Raw genomic sequence first — 16,298 nt, forward strand, 5'->3', positions numbered from 1 at the left:
AAGGGTCACCGCATCACAACCAACCCCGCCACCCCACTGATCTGGGAACATAAATGCAAAAAGGTTGCCAGGCCATCGCATATCAGCACAAAGTCATCTTTGTGAACAAAAGGCCCAGAGGTTAGCAATCCCCTAGAGCAAACGGAACAATTTTCAGAATGTCCAGAACAAGAGCTCTCTGAGGCATGTGACTGATCATAAATGCTGAGTGGACAAATGTTCATCACAAAAACACAATAAAAATGGTCAACTAATATTCGATAAAGGAGGAAAGACTATCCACTGGAAGAAAGACAGTCTCTTCAGTAAATGGTGCTGAGAAAATTGGACATCCACATGCAGAAGAATGAAACTGGACCACTCTCTTGCACCATACACAAAGAGAAACTCAAAATGGATGAAAGATCTAAATGTGAGACAAGATTCCATCAAAATCCTAGAGGAGAACACAGGCAACACCCTTTTTGAACTCGGCCACAGTAACTTCTTGCAAGATACATCCACGAAGGCAAAAGAAACAAAAGCAAAAATGAACTATTGGGACTTCATCAAGATAAGAAGCTTTTGTACAGCAAAGGATACAGTCAACAAAACTAAAAGACAATCTACTGAATGGGAGAAGATATTTGCAAGTGACGTATCAGATAAAGAGCTAGTTTCCAAGATCTATAAAGAACTTCTTAAACTCAACCCAAAGAAACAAACAATCCAATCATGAAATGGGCAAAAGACATGAAGAGAAATCTCACAGAGGAAGACATGGACATGGCCAACAAGCACATGAGAAAATGCTCTGCATCACTTGCCATCAGGGAAATACAAATCAAAACCACAATGAGATACCACCTCACACCAGTGAGAATGGGGAAAATTAACAAGGCAGGACATTAACCAATTAACCACACATGTTGGAGAGGATGCAGAGAAAAAGGAAATGTCTTGCACTGTTGGTGGGAATGTGAACTGGTGCAGCCACTCTGAAAAACTGTGTGGAGGTTCCTCAAAGAGTTAAAAATACATCTGCCCTATGACCCAGCAATTGCACTTTTGGGGATTTACCCCTAAGACACAGATGCAGTGAAACGCCAGGACACCTGCACCCCAATGTTTATAGCAGCAATGTCCAAAATAGCCAAATGGTGGAAGGAGCCTCAGTGTCTATCGAAAGATGAATGGATAAAGAAGATGTGGTTTATGTATACAATGGAATATTACTCAGCCATTAGAAACGACAAATACCCACCATTTGCTTCGACATGGATGGAACTGGAGGGTATTATGCTGAGTGAAGTAAGTCAATCAGAGAAGGACAAACATTATATGGTCTCATTCATTTGGAATATAAAAAGTAGTGAAAGGGAATAAAAGGAAAGGAGAGAAAATGAGTGGGAAATATCAGAGAGGGTGACAAACCATGAGAGACTCCTAACTCTGGGAAACGAACAAGGGTTGATGGAAGGGGAGGTGGGTGGGGGGATGGGGTGACTGGGTGCCAGGCACTGAGAGGGGCACTTGATGGGATGAGCACTGGGTGATATGCTATATGTTGGCAAATTTAACTCCAATAAAAAAAATAAGGAGATTAGAACTTGCCACTAAGACAGCAAAAAAGTGTACATATTTTCCCATCTTGGAATATCATTATAAAAACAGAATTGAGGGAAAAAGTACAAAGACATGTTTAGATTGGTCATTTATAAAAACAGGGAAAAGTCCACATATTGATATGTAAGACCCAGAGAAAGAATGAGCAATTGAATATCATGTATCATTTAACTAATGTATTTGCAAAGAGTATTTATAGATGTGAAAGATGATCAAGATATAATGGTAAAGAAAAAAGACACATAATATTTGCCCATAATGATGATAACAATTTGCATAGAAAAGATTCTGGGAATACATCTAAATGGTAATAATAGCAACTCAGAGTAGTGAGATTTGTGGTATTTCCATTTCCCTTTTGCACTTTCATGTATTTTTTGAAAATCATTCTTAATTTAGGAAGTTTAATTTTAGGATGAGGAAAAAGTAACTGACACAACAACAAAAGTGTACAGAACAGGTTAACTCAGTGCTAAAGCCTAGGGGAAAGGAGGGGGTAATCTGAGAAGATGAAGGACTCCTGAATACAGCCAATTCCAGAAAAGCTTGAAAATCTGATGTAAGAGTGCTGCCAGAATCACAACTCCTTGAGACTGCTGATAGTGAGGATTAGGGATGCTGAGTGTTGATCACTCTTTCCACAAATGGCCTATTCCCTGTTGACAATAAATTTCACAATGAAGAAGTTTTGGAAAAGAAAGAAAAAGGAGATTGTCTTCTGAAGATATATTGTATGGTTACGGGTAGTGAGAAAGTCACTAGAAATTTGAGTATTTGTTAATATTTAATTTCCTTTTAAATTAAAAATTTAAGCTGTTTTAGAAAACTGTATTTTTTTCTTATTTTTTCAATTCTATTGAGGTGTCCTTATACAGAAAGTTGCACATACATAAGATATTCATCTTGACGGATTTGGACATACGCATACACACATGATAGCATCATCACAAGCAAGGTAAAAATCATCCATCATAATTGTTGCATTTGTACTTTTATCCTCCTTCACTATTCTCCTGTCAAAGCCAATAGTGAAGAAGGTTCTAGATCTCAGGCTCCTATGTTACTAAAACCAACATCAGATGAAGGTTCTTGAAGAGGAATCGGGACCATATTTGCTTCTCCCAGGAGAAACAACTATTAGAGCCAAAGTGTCCCCAGAAATGAATGGGTATTCTGAAGGAGCATTTTCATGATTCCCAAATATTAGAGATGTAAAGGGACCATGACCCTGTTATCAGCAAACCAATACTGATTGTGACATCAGCAAATCCATTACCGATTTTGAGGCTTTTTCTTTTTCAAATCATTTTGGTTGCTGCATAACTGTGACAATAAAATATAAATAGTTTAACACCCACTTTACTTTGAAGAGTTCTGATACATACAGCATGCCTCTAGCTACCAGCCCTATTAATACCTAGAACATTGCCATCACTTCATGAACGTTTTCTTGCTTCTCTGGAGTCAAACACCCCTCTGCACCCCAACCAGGCAAACCCTGATCTGATGTCTTTCACTATAGATTAATTTTTCTCTCACTAGCACTTTTATAGATGACAGAATAAGTAGTACATTCTTTGAGTCTGGTGTCTTCCACTCAGTATACAGGTTTTCAGATTCAGCTGTGCTGTTGCATATATGAGAAGTAGGTCGTTTCCTGTTATTGCTGTGTAGTCTAGTCTATGTTTTCAACACACTCACTGAGGTATTGTTACCATACCAATTGTTACCTTTTTCCTTGGCTACAGCCCTTCTGGCCTTCTTCCAAACATATCTACTTCTTACCTGCCTACAGCTTTGCTCTACATCTTCCTACTTCCCTCAGTTGTTATTTTCTAGAACATACTATATTCCTCTTGACATCCTTTAGGTTTCAACTAGTACCCTCCTTTACAGTGAGATGTTTCTTAACTTCCTTATCTCATCTAGTTCTTGCTCCTGTAATTTTTCGCAATGCAAATATTTCATTTCCTCCCTCTCTTAACACTATATGTAATTATTGAAGTACTTATTCACCATCTGTTCCTCTAACTTGAATATAACTTCCATAAAAGCATAGCACAGGTGTTCACTATCCAATACTCAACCCTAGCTCACTAGAAAAACAAAACAAAACAAAAACAAAAGCAAAACAAAACCTACTTCCATGAAAGAATGACTAAATGGTTACAGTTGCCTGGTACCATTGTCACAACAATTCCATTGCTGACCACAAGATGGCATGTGCAGGTATTGTGGGATGCCAAGTGGGATACCAGACTTTTTAGTCCTAAAAAGGACTTTCATTATTTCATGGAAACTTCGAAGGATATTGTTGTCAAAGAAGGTAAATTTGATATATAAATAACAATTTCTCCCTCATCCACTTCTTTTTATTAACAAATATCAAATATTTGGAACATTTTAAGTTTCTATCCAAGAATTATCTATTGAACGTTTATGTTGCACCAAACATTCTCTAAGAGTATGGGAAAGCATAATGAACAAGAGAGACTGGGAGAGAACTTAGTTGGTATCAAATGACCAAAAGAGGGACACTGGACAGCTATAATTCCAGCTCTAATATGAAAACTAATTACTTAGTTTTGCAGCTAAGAGCTGCAAGCCATACAGCTCTGTCATGATTAGAAGTATCCTCAAATATTCTGAATCAGTGAAAACAGATTATTGCCTTCATTACAACCTGAAGAACCAGAAGGCATTAGGTCCAGGACATAAATTCTGTAACTGACTCCATCATGTCTGTATTCATCTCCAAAATCTGTCAAGGGAGTGCTTTGAGTTGGGACTGGACTTCCCATTTGTGAGTTGGTCAGAGTCATCACAGTGTGTCTCTTCTCTGAGAGAGCACACGGCTCTAGGTGACCTACTGACTAGGAGAGGTCAGGAAACATTTAACAAATCAGGTCAGCTTCTCCTGGATTTTAAGTAGTACTCAGAATTGAGTGAGCCATGCTGTCTGTGCTCAGTTCTGGAGTAGTTGCATTTTAACAGGGTATGTGGAGAATAGCAAAGGTGAATCATGGCCAGCTATTAGAAACCTCACAAAAGGCCAGATCAAACCAGACAGGCCCAAGACAAAGAAGGCCAGAGACCCTGACCAAAGTAAGGGAAAAAGGCACTAAGCATTGCTCCCATAAAACAATCTTCTCATGAAATAAATATTCCACTATCTAGTTACCAACTGTCAATAAAATACAGAAACCAAAACCCTGAGTTGCACAGCTGTCCCTTGAGTTTCCCATCCCACAACTCCAGAGTGTGCTCTCTTTTATAAACTCTTCACTTAACCACTCAGCCACTGTGACTGGTCAGTCTTTGAATTCTTTTCTTGCAATAACACTAGGACTTCCCCCTATTCTCACCCCTGCCTAGTCCTGAGGATAGGCTAGGCAGAGGCCTCAGGGACCAGAGGTCTCCCCAGTCTACCAGGTAACAGGAGAAGAATGGGCAAGACTGTGAAGTTAGGTCTCTCACTTTCTGTGTGTCTTACTCTGTTTCTCCCTCTCCCTCTACAATGGTATTCAGAGACCAAACTCTCATTGTGTATTGGGGTACACCATACCAACAAACAAATCTCAGGACACCACAGGGTACCGCACAATTCAAGAGATAGCATGAGATTCCACAACTTAAGGGTTCAGTCCTACAGAAGAGGAGTGCTCTGATAATAATCACAGGAACAATATTGTTCCCTATGTATGCTTCTAATATTCTGGCTATAAATCAGAGCTTCCCATGACCCACTCTTTGTGTTCAAAGAGTTTAATTTGCAAAGGAAACTCAGGGAACACAGGCAAACATTTTACTTACTAGCTACCAGTTTATTATAAGGATATAACTCAGGAACAGTCAGAAGGAAGAAATGCCTTGGGCAAGGGATTAGAAAAGGGCATGGAGCTTTTCTGCCCTCTCCATTGGGATAGGCCCCCGGGTCTCCATGATCGCTAACCCAGAATCTCTAGAAACTTTGTCTTCTTGGGATTTTTATGGAGGCTCCATTATATTCCCATGCATTAATTAATCAAATCATTGGCCACCTGGAAGTTGATTCAACCTCCAACCTCACTTTCCCTTCGCTGGGTATCTGGGTTGAACTAAAAAAGTTCTAAATTTTTTTTTTTAATTTTTATTTATTTATGATAGTCACAGAGAGATAGAGAGAGAGGCAGAGACGCAGGCAGAGGGAGAAGCAGGCTCCATGCACCAGGAGCCCGACGTGGGATTCGATCCCGGGTCTCCAGGATCGCACCCTGGGACAAAGGCAGGTGCCAAACCGCTGCACCACCCAGGGATCCCAAACTAAAAAAGTTCTAACTCTCTTATCACAAGGTTGGTTCCCCTGACAATCAGCCACCATATTTGGGTAACATACAAAAAATTACCCCATTAACATAACAAAAGACATTTTAATGGTTCTTATCACTTAGGATATTCCAAGAGTTTTAGGAGCTCTGTGACAAAAAAGAGGACAATGACTAAATATATATTTCTGATTCTAAATCACAACATCACACCCTCCCTCCTTCTACTTATCGCCTTGATTTTTCAAATTTACCTTATCTAAATCTTTGTAAAAGAACAGAGTGTTCAGATATCCCCATAGGCATTATGAAAAAGTGATTTCTTCCTTTAGATACAATTGACTTTTATGAGTAGAAAAGGATAAGGATCAACACAGCTTTTACTGTGACTCATTTCCATTTAGAGATTTAATGTTTGAAATGTTTGTTCTTCATTCTATAAATCTGGGCCTGTGATGGATAAACACTGCCATCAGGCATAACTGGATATAACCCATTTTTTTAATGTACTTTAGGAGAAAAAGTATATTTATAACATATGATAAGTGGGTTCTTGTGAAGGCAATCTTCCGATCACTCAGCTCTCATAGTTCCCAGCCTTCTCAAAAACAGCACAGGCTTATGACTTGGTAAACCCTTCAGAAGGTAGGTCCTTTCCCCAACGAGCAGTGATCCTCAGCTGCCACCACCAGGGACTGCCTCCCACCCACTTCCTGTGTCTTTCCAAGGCATGAGGAGTCACAATTCTGGATCTGGGTCCTGCTCTATATCAGCTATGCTGTGGCTGTTGTGAAAAATAGCTCACTTCTCCAATGTGGCCAGCTCTGACTACTTCTATGAGCCATGTATTTCATCCTAGCCCTGCTAGCTTGCATGGTAGAGGGCTTCTTACTTCTACCTCACCTAAGAAGTTGTCCATTCTACTGGTTGCAAGCCCATAAAATGAACCACGATAACTGCCTCTACAATGCTGGTTGGCTTCTTCCATACTTTGTCATCTGTCACTCAGGGGTGGCCATGTATATTTGGGTACTAGATGTACCAATCTCCTTTCTACTCCACTGTGTTCATTTTCTTCCAATAACTGGCAGCACAGCTGGGGGAAAACTGTGATAGCACAAAGCATGCTGTGTGTGAGCCCCCTTTTCTTCATGATCTCCTGGTTGCCCTTCTGCCTCAAACAGATCATCCCAAAGACATACTGTGAGCATATGGCTGTACTAAAACTGGCAAATGCTGACACCAGACCATATCTATGGTCTCTGGTGGTCTTCTTTGTGGTTGGATTTGATGTATTTGTCATTACAACACCATATATTATGATACTGCAAGCCATGTAGCTGCTCTGTGGAGAAGCCCTGCTCATGGTAGTTGGCATACATGCTTCTCACATTTGTGTCCTTCTGTCCCTGCATATCTATCTCAGTGCTCTGCTTTCTTTTGTGTTTTTACCAGAATGGCTCCAACATCATTGCTCAGTGCCTCCCCCTGGTACCTTCCATTTCAAAACCATTCCATGTTGAGTGGAATATGTTGATAATGTTGGAGTACCTCAGAATATGGCTTTATTTGCAGATAGGGTTTCTACAAAGGTACCCCAGTTCAAATGAGGTCATTTTAGTGTGTCCCAACCCAATGTGACTAGTAAATTTATATCAAAAAAGAAATTTGAACATGGAGACATGCACACATGGAGAACATGTGAACACAAAGGCAGAGATTGAAGTGATGGCTCTGTAGGGGGAGAAGAAAGAACATTTCCTAACTTATTTTGTGAGGCCAAAAACCTTGAAAGGATATTATAAAACAAGAAAAAATGAAATCAAATCTCTGCTTAACATAGAGACAATAATGCCAAATAAAATATTATTAAAAATAACCTAGCAAGAATACAGAACAATCATTTTATATATATATATATATATATATATATATATATATATATCCCATTAACAGAATAGAGAGAAAACAACTATGTGATTCCATAATAAATTTGTAAAAAACAATGAATTCCAGGGAATGCCTGGGTGGCTCAGTGGTTTAGCACCTGCCTTTGGTCCCGGGTGTGATCCTAGAGTCCCGGGATCGAATCCCACATTGCTGGTCCCTGAGTGGAGCCTACTTCTCCCTCTGCTTCACTCTCTCTCTCTGTCTCTCATGAACAAATAAATAAAATCTTTAAAAAAAACAAACAAACGATGAATTCCAATAGAAATTCATGATAACTTAGTAAACTGGACAGAAATTTCCTCATCAAAAGTCATAATTATTGTGAAAATACTGAAAATATTCTCTCTGAATTTGGGCACAGGATGATGATAACTACCATCACTATTTTACTTGACTTAGTAAAGAGACAGATGTTAACAAGTACAATAAGGCAAGTAAAGTAAAAGACTGTAACACAGTGAAGGAATCAAAACAAAACAAATTATTTGCAGATGACATGATTGTGCATTCACATAATCAGAAACAACAAACAAGCACAGTATTAGATAAAATAACTGACATAAGTAAGTGATTATTAGTGATTAGTATTATTAAACAAGATAACTGGATACAAGACATTATTAAAATATAGATGGTATTTCTATATATCAACAACTATTAATTAAAAAGTAAAGCAGCAGGCAGCCCCTGTGGCGCAGCGGTTTGGCGCCGCCTGCACCCCAGGGGTGTGATACTGGAGACCCGGGATCGAGTCCCACGTCGGGCGCCCCGCATGGAGCCGCTTCTCCCTCTGCCTGTGTCTCTGCCTCTCTCTCTCTCTCTGTCTGTCTCTACGAATAAATAAATAAAATCTTTTAAAAATAAAATAAATAAAAAAAAGTAAAGTGCTCGCACGATATATAATAAAATACCATCAGAAATCACACAACTTGGGCAGCCCAAGTGGCTCAGCGGTTTAGCGCTGCCTTCAACCCAAGGTGTGATCATGGAGAACCAGGATCCAGTCCCACATCCGGCTCCCTGCATGGAACCTGCTTCTCTTCCTCTGCCTGTATCTCTGCCTCTCTCTCTCTCTGTTTCCCATGAATAAATAAATAAATAATCTTATAAAAAAGTCACACAACTTGGAATACATCAAAAAACTTTGTGAAAGGTATCAATAGGAAAATGATTAAACATCAGCTGGAGATATTAAGAAATTAAAGACAATATCCAAATACAGGCATTTATCATGTTCATGAATTACAAGGTTCCATGGTTTAGTCTTCCAAAATGAGCCAAGAGATCTTATTTGATCCCAATCAACTCCTAGGAGGCTTTCCTGTGGAAATTATGCTAATATTTACATGGAAAGGTGAAGGATCTAGAATGCCAAGGCACTGTTGCAGAAGAAAACAAAAGATAAATACTATACTGGACATCGAAGCATGTTATAGACAGTGAAGTATCAGCGCAAGGAGGGGAAAATGGACAATATGACACTATAGAAAACCTCAAAGCAAACATAGTCATCTGATATGTACTAAAAGTGATTTCGTGGTGATGGCATAAGAATGCTTACTCCACTAACTGCTGCTTGATCTCTGGAGAGCCATATGGAAATGAAAGCATGAATGGTGATGAGGAGGTAAAAGAACATCACTGAGTAGAAAATAGGCAAAATATTTGGGAAGGCCAGGCTTTGGTCAGCAACCACAGAACAAGGAGCTTTCTGTTGTGGGAATAGGTTACAAATAGCACCTATCTCTTTGCTTTCTCACCATTCTAATTGTGCCATTTGTATTGTTCGCAAGTATTTCCTATAGAAAATTAAACTCGTCTTCACAAAAACACAAACTTGGAAGGGCATTTCCTAAAAGGAGATATCCAAACAAGACAAAATATACCAGATGGTCTACTTGATTAGCCACAAAGAAAATGCAAATTAAAACCTTAGTGAGGTACCAGTAAACATCCACCAGAAAGACAAACAAAAACACTAAGCAACCCAACCTATAGAGAAAAATGTGAATTAAGTTCACCTACTTTGCCCGGCTGATGCGGGTGCTAATGGCTAAAATGAAAACCCCCTAGTCATGTCTACTAGCACTTAGCCCAACAATTTCCCTCTCAGGCTTGCAACCATGGGCAGTGCATGCATATGTTTCCTGAATGCCAAGGAGAATGATGCTCATAGCATAATTATTGGCAATATAAAACAAAACCAGGGAAATCCCAACAAATACCCAGTAACAGCCAATGAATGAATGAATTGAGGTGAGGTGAGGCCACAAGGTGGAACATGCAATGAACATGAAAGAACTATAATTAGACATAACTGTGTGGATAAATTCCACAAACATAATGTGAAACAAAAAATAACAATAAAACATTTAAAATCCAGATATAAAAGATTACATTTAAATATAGCACTAATCTATTCACTTACAGCCAGAAACAGGCAAAATTTATCTATTTTCTTCAACCATTTTATTTTTTTTAAAGATTTTATCTATCTATTAATCACACACACACACACACACACACACACACACACACCGAGAGAGAGAGAGAGAGAGAGAGAGAGAGAGAGAGGCAGAGAAAGAAGCAGGCTCCATGCAGGGACCCTGACGTGGGATTCTATCCTGGGTCTCCAGGATCATGCCCTGGACTGAAGGCAGCGCTAAACCACTGAGCCACCCGGGCTGCCCAAAATTTATCTATTTTGATCGAAGTCAGGATAGTAGTTGCCTCTGAGGAAAGAAAAAAGACCTGAAAGATCTAGGAAGGTCCTTTCTGGGGTGCTATAATTTTCTATTTCTGTAACTGGCTAGTGGTGACACCGTTATGTTCAAATGCACAAATCTTCGCTGCATAATTATAAGTGGTGCACTGCAATGTATATTACACTTCAATAAAAGGTTTACTTAAAATATAACCTTACCATTAAATTTTCACCCTGTGCAAAAATTTTAGTATCTTTAGACATAGCTGTGTTCAAATTTTACCTCTGATACTATCTATATAAAATTTGACAGGATCTTAATTTTTTGATTCTTCATTTCTTCACATATGAAGTGGAGATATTGCTGTTTACTTGCAGGCAGTTATGGGAATCAGATAATTAAATCACTTTGGTGCTCAGTAAATGCAATTACTATGCCCTACCTTCACTTTAAGAAGGTAAGATTCAGAGAGGTAAATCAAGTTTTCCAAGAACTGCAAATAGCTATTGGAAAAATCAGGATGGGATGTCCCTAGAATTCCATCCTAGGTGTGTTAAATTCAAGAGTAAATCTCTATCCTCACTCTACAGCAAAACCAAATAGAACTGAAATCCAAAACAAAAGTCCCAGCTTCCCAGAAAATGCTAATGTACAGTGAGGGTAAAGATGACTATACTCAGATAAACATGTTCTATTTTACCAATGTCAAAGCAATTATTATTGATTTAGACAAATGTCCATTTCTTCGTTTATAATCAGAGAATAGTATCCTTATTTCTCATATGTTAACCTGAATTTGTTTTTACATTTAAACTGTGTGGATTAAGATTGCATTTCATAATCAACATATATAACTATTGTATGATTTTTATTTACCTAAAACATATTAATAAACTAATGTGTTTCTTACCATTGATTAAATATATATTTTTATGTTTTAAAGCATTATATATATAAATAAGTATATACAAAAATATAAATATTTTATATATATAAATAAATATAAATATTTTTATATATATAAGAATCATGAAATTTTGCTTTCTCTCTCTCTCTTCTAGCACAAAAGGTCAGATTTATGGTTATCAGAAGTAGTATGGAGTATGGGGAGGAAGAATTGGGGAAAGGTGGTCAAAAGCACAAACCTCCACTTATAAGATAGGTAAATACTAGGGATGCCCTATACAGCATGATAACTATAGCTAACACTATTGCGTGATATTTAAGAAAATTCTGAAAGAGTAAATCCTAAGAGTTCTCATCACAAGGAGAATATTTTTTCTTTTAATTACAGCTATATTAGCTGTAATAGCAAAAGCCATTATAATCATTTTACAAAGTATGTAAGTCAAACCATCATGCTATATGCCCTAAACATATACAATAATATGTGTCAGGCATTTCTTCAACAACCTGGAAAATATTAATAGTAATCTGAGCTTCAATTTGCACTATGACAAAACAGTGATAGAGATATCCCATGCTTAGTCCTCTGAATTCTCATTTGTTATCCAAAGAACAATAATGATAATTTTTACTTGGGAATGTGTTCATGTCCCTTCATAATTAAATCCTACTGTTCTTTATTGTTTCAGAATAAAGCTGAAAGCCATGCTTTCCTAGGCTCCAGCTGCAAGCCTTCCTTCAGATTCTTTCATCCTCGGGTCTTGAACATGCACAGCTTCCGCTTGAACCACATCTCATCCTCCACTCTCTCATTTATTCCCTGTTTACCCTTTAGGCCCAAGCATAAGGTACATTTAAGTACATTTAGGGTATCTGTTTACCTCATTATTAAACCTCACCATCAGAACAAGATAGCTCATAGTAAATATTCAACATAATTTTTAAAAAATCAATTTGTTAATTAAAACAATGACAAGTGGAAGTATTAAGCCATAAAATATAGCATATGGTGGCTGCTCAAAAAATAAAAAAATACAATAATAATAGTTCAGCAAATAATTTCAGCAAATGCCAAAAAATTCTACTTTATGGAGACTCACTTTCATGCTTTATTTTTGCCTTTGATCCTTTTTCCTTCCTTAATTCATGAAAAATAATATATACTAAGTGCTTTCTTCCTTCTGTTTATGGTACTGAGTCTTTCTTTTAATACAGGAATGAGACAAAAATTAAGAATGTTGATAGAACTGGAGGGTATTATGCTGAGTGAAATAAGTCAATCATAGAAGGACAAACATTATATGGTCTCATTCATTTGGGGAATATAAAAAGTAGTGAAAGGGAATAAAGGGGAAAGGAGAGAAAATGAGTGGGAAATATCAGAGAGGGAGACAGAACATGAGAGACTCCAAACTCTGGGAAACGAACAATGGGTGGTGGAAGGGGAGGTGGGTGGGGGGATGGGGTGGCTGGGTGATGGGCACGAGAGGGGCACTTGATGGGATGAGCACTGAGTGATATGCTATATGTTGGCAAATTGAACTCCAGTAATAAATAAATTAGTTAGTTAATTAATTAATTAATTAAGAATTTTAGATGATGCACATACCAAATCTGCCCCTGTGCTGGCCTTGTTACACTCAGTTATACTACTTCCCTTCCCTTTGCATTGCAGTCCACTTCATCCACAGCTGGAAAGATTTGGCTAATGTCCAAGCAAGAATGTTCCTTAGTGAGGGTTTCCTCAAGCACACTGGATGCCTGAGGAAATTATACATTTTTCTTAGTGATGGGTTAGGAGGCCGCACTGGAGCCACGGATCCTGCTCTTCGTAACTCAGTCACCTGGGTACTTGGTTCCTACCAGAAAAGGTTGAAATTCTCCCCGACCAAGTATCTCAGAAAGAGCTCAGGAGTTCTCACTTCTCTTCAGATAGGACGCGGCGAGGACAAAGTAACATCTTCCTCCCATGATTAGCAGGTAAGGAATCAAAGAGAAGAGCAGAAGAAGAAACAAGGAGACAGAGAAGTGGGGAAAACTGGAGTAGAAATGTGAAAAAGAAAGAAGAAGAACTATCTCTTTCTTTCCTCTCTAAACTCAGGGGAGCCGTGGGAAGGGTATTGGAAATGGTGAGTGAGGGGAAAATATCCTACAGATGCTCTCTAGAAGTCTAAAATAAACATGGGTATTCAAACTTACCCTGAAACTGAGAATCATGAAAATTTCCCTGGCCTCATTCTTTTGAGATGCAGAGATACATATCAAGACCAGGAACTTCTGAGGGACAACACTACCTTCAGGAGAGGGCAAAATTTAGGGCAGACATAAAAAATTCTGTAATGGTGATTAGAAAATTTTAGCACAATATTCTTAAAATCTAAATTATTTTTAATCCATAATTAATAAAATGCCAAAATTTTAAATAAACCCCAGAGCTATGCCAAACCATATTAAAACCTAAGGCAAAAGGAAAAATGTGCCTAGTAGTTTTTATGGAAGCAAATTTATCTCTAATACTTTGAATATGTACTTCTTTGCATATCTCATTTCGAAATGAGAAAACTGTCCTGTTGGAAGTTTTCACCTGCCTAAGTGAGGATTCTAAACATTTTAATGGTCTAAACAATTTTTAATTATTAATAAATTCTATTATGATGTAAATAAAATATTTAAATTTAAAATAATGATGTGATGTTTAACACAATTACTTTTCAAGTTTTAAGTATTTTAATGTTTGAAAAGATTAAGTATTGAAAAATATATTCAAATATGTACATGGGGATGCATATTTTGCATTTTGGCACAGACCACTGTGGCTTGGCACTGCTGTAGTGTTTTTTTCAGAATTTTGATGTTCTGTTCATCATGGATTTTTGCATTAATTTTGATTTCTCTAAATATTGCATAAAATGTTATTTAACTGACTGGTGAACTTTTTATAGCACCCTTCTTATATTTCATGCCCAAGACAAATGATGGCATTCAAATCTTGCTTTCAGCTCAGGTCATGATCTTAGGGTTGTGAGACTGGGATCCACAAGGGGCTCTGTGCTCAGTGCAGAGTCTGCTGGAGATTCTCTCCCTCTCTCTCTCTGCCTCTCCCTTGCTCTCTCTCTCTCTCTCTCTCTTAAATAAATGAAAAAAATAGTCTTAAAAAACTAGTATTACAGAAATATATAGACACTGAAGAAGATATCTAAATCATAGTGGAGATTCAAAGAATCCTTAAAGGAAATGACTACTTGGACTAAAAATAATATGAAACAAATAAAGATGGAAAGAGTTGTCCAGGGCCAGAGCATGGCACTATGAAAGCAATGAAATATGACAGAGCCTAAGACACCAAGACCTTGTATGTGGTCAGTAGAGCTGCAGTAAGGGAGGTATATGATGGGGGCAAAAGGAAGAAGGTTATAAATGAGATTATAAAATAATATTTTTGTTAGGAAAAGGTAAAGTGGAGAAACTGAAAAAAAAAGAATGATTAACTGAATTGAGAAGCTTTCTTAGATTCCCTCTTAAGGAAACTCCATTGGGTTCTGGAGAGAAACATTCTTCCTTTAGACTCCTGATTTAAGACAATCTTTATGAAATCTTACTGTTGTCCTTCCAGTGTAAATTTGGACTACCTCATAATACTTTCACTCCCTGAATGTCATCTGATAAGTTTTCCTTTATTTGTCTTGGTTTATATGTAGGAGTTACTTCCGTTATTATCATCTACTATTTCTAGACTTGAAATAGATTCTAAGATTTCTAGTATGAGTTCAGATCCTTAAATCGTCAAAGGTAGATAACTAACATAAGATTACAAGAGCTCCACGGAGAAGACAGAATTGAAGCAAAGTTTAGTGCTTTCTCCTCTCTCCTAACAGTATCATTTCCAAATATCCTCCCTCTTCTCCTCTCACAAAACCCTCTAAGATATAAGATGTATAAAGGGTAGGTCAAAATTGGGAGGAGAGTATGAAATGTTTCACTAAAGAAAGATATTTTAGAAAAAATATCTTTTAGGAAAATTTACATCTTAAAGTGATGTGTAACTCATCGGGTTTAAGAGGATTATGGCAAGAGCTTACTATAAGCAATATTGTTGTTTTTTCCTTTGTTAAATTTCCCCAAAAGTAGCAAAGGAATTGAACTAAAAATGGAAGATAGAGAAATGATATATTAGTAGAATTGTAATATTAATTATGTACATGCAAGTATGCTTCTGGTTACCCCCTAGTAGGTTTTATTATGCCTTTCCCCATTTTCATCCTCGACAAATGTAGTCTCATCACTTTGTATGTTTCCTTTCTGTTGTAATACTATTATATATTTCCTTCTCTTGCCATTTCTTCTTCAGCAAATCAAACATTTGGAGATCCAGCTAAAACTGGGCTTAGGAAGAAGTTTCTGGACTAAACTATATATGATAGGAAATAAATGGAAGGCTGAAGACACATTATTTAAGTATTCATCTCCAAAATTTAGAAAATAGAAAAAAATTAAGTGCAATAATGAAATAATAAACATTAGTGCAAAATTTCATTTTATAAGTCATCACACAAAATATTAGTCATAAATAGAAAGAGATCTTGCCATTAGCAACAACATAGACATAGAAAGTACAATGCTAAGTGAAATAAGTCAGAGAAAGACAAATACAACATGATTTCACTCAGATATAGAATTTAAGAAGGAAAACAAATGAAAAAGAAAAACAGAGATACACAAAAAAACAGACACTGAAATACAGAGAACAAACTGGTGGTTTCCAGAGGTGAGATGAGTAGGGGGATGGGCGAAAAGATGAAGGGAATCAAGAGTATAGTTATGTTGATGA

Source organism: Vulpes lagopus, chromosome 15 (genome assembly GCF_018345385.1).
Source record: "Vulpes lagopus strain Blue_001 chromosome 15, ASM1834538v1, whole genome shotgun sequence".
Taxonomy (NCBI): Eukaryota; Metazoa; Chordata; class Mammalia; order Carnivora; family Canidae; genus Vulpes; species Vulpes lagopus.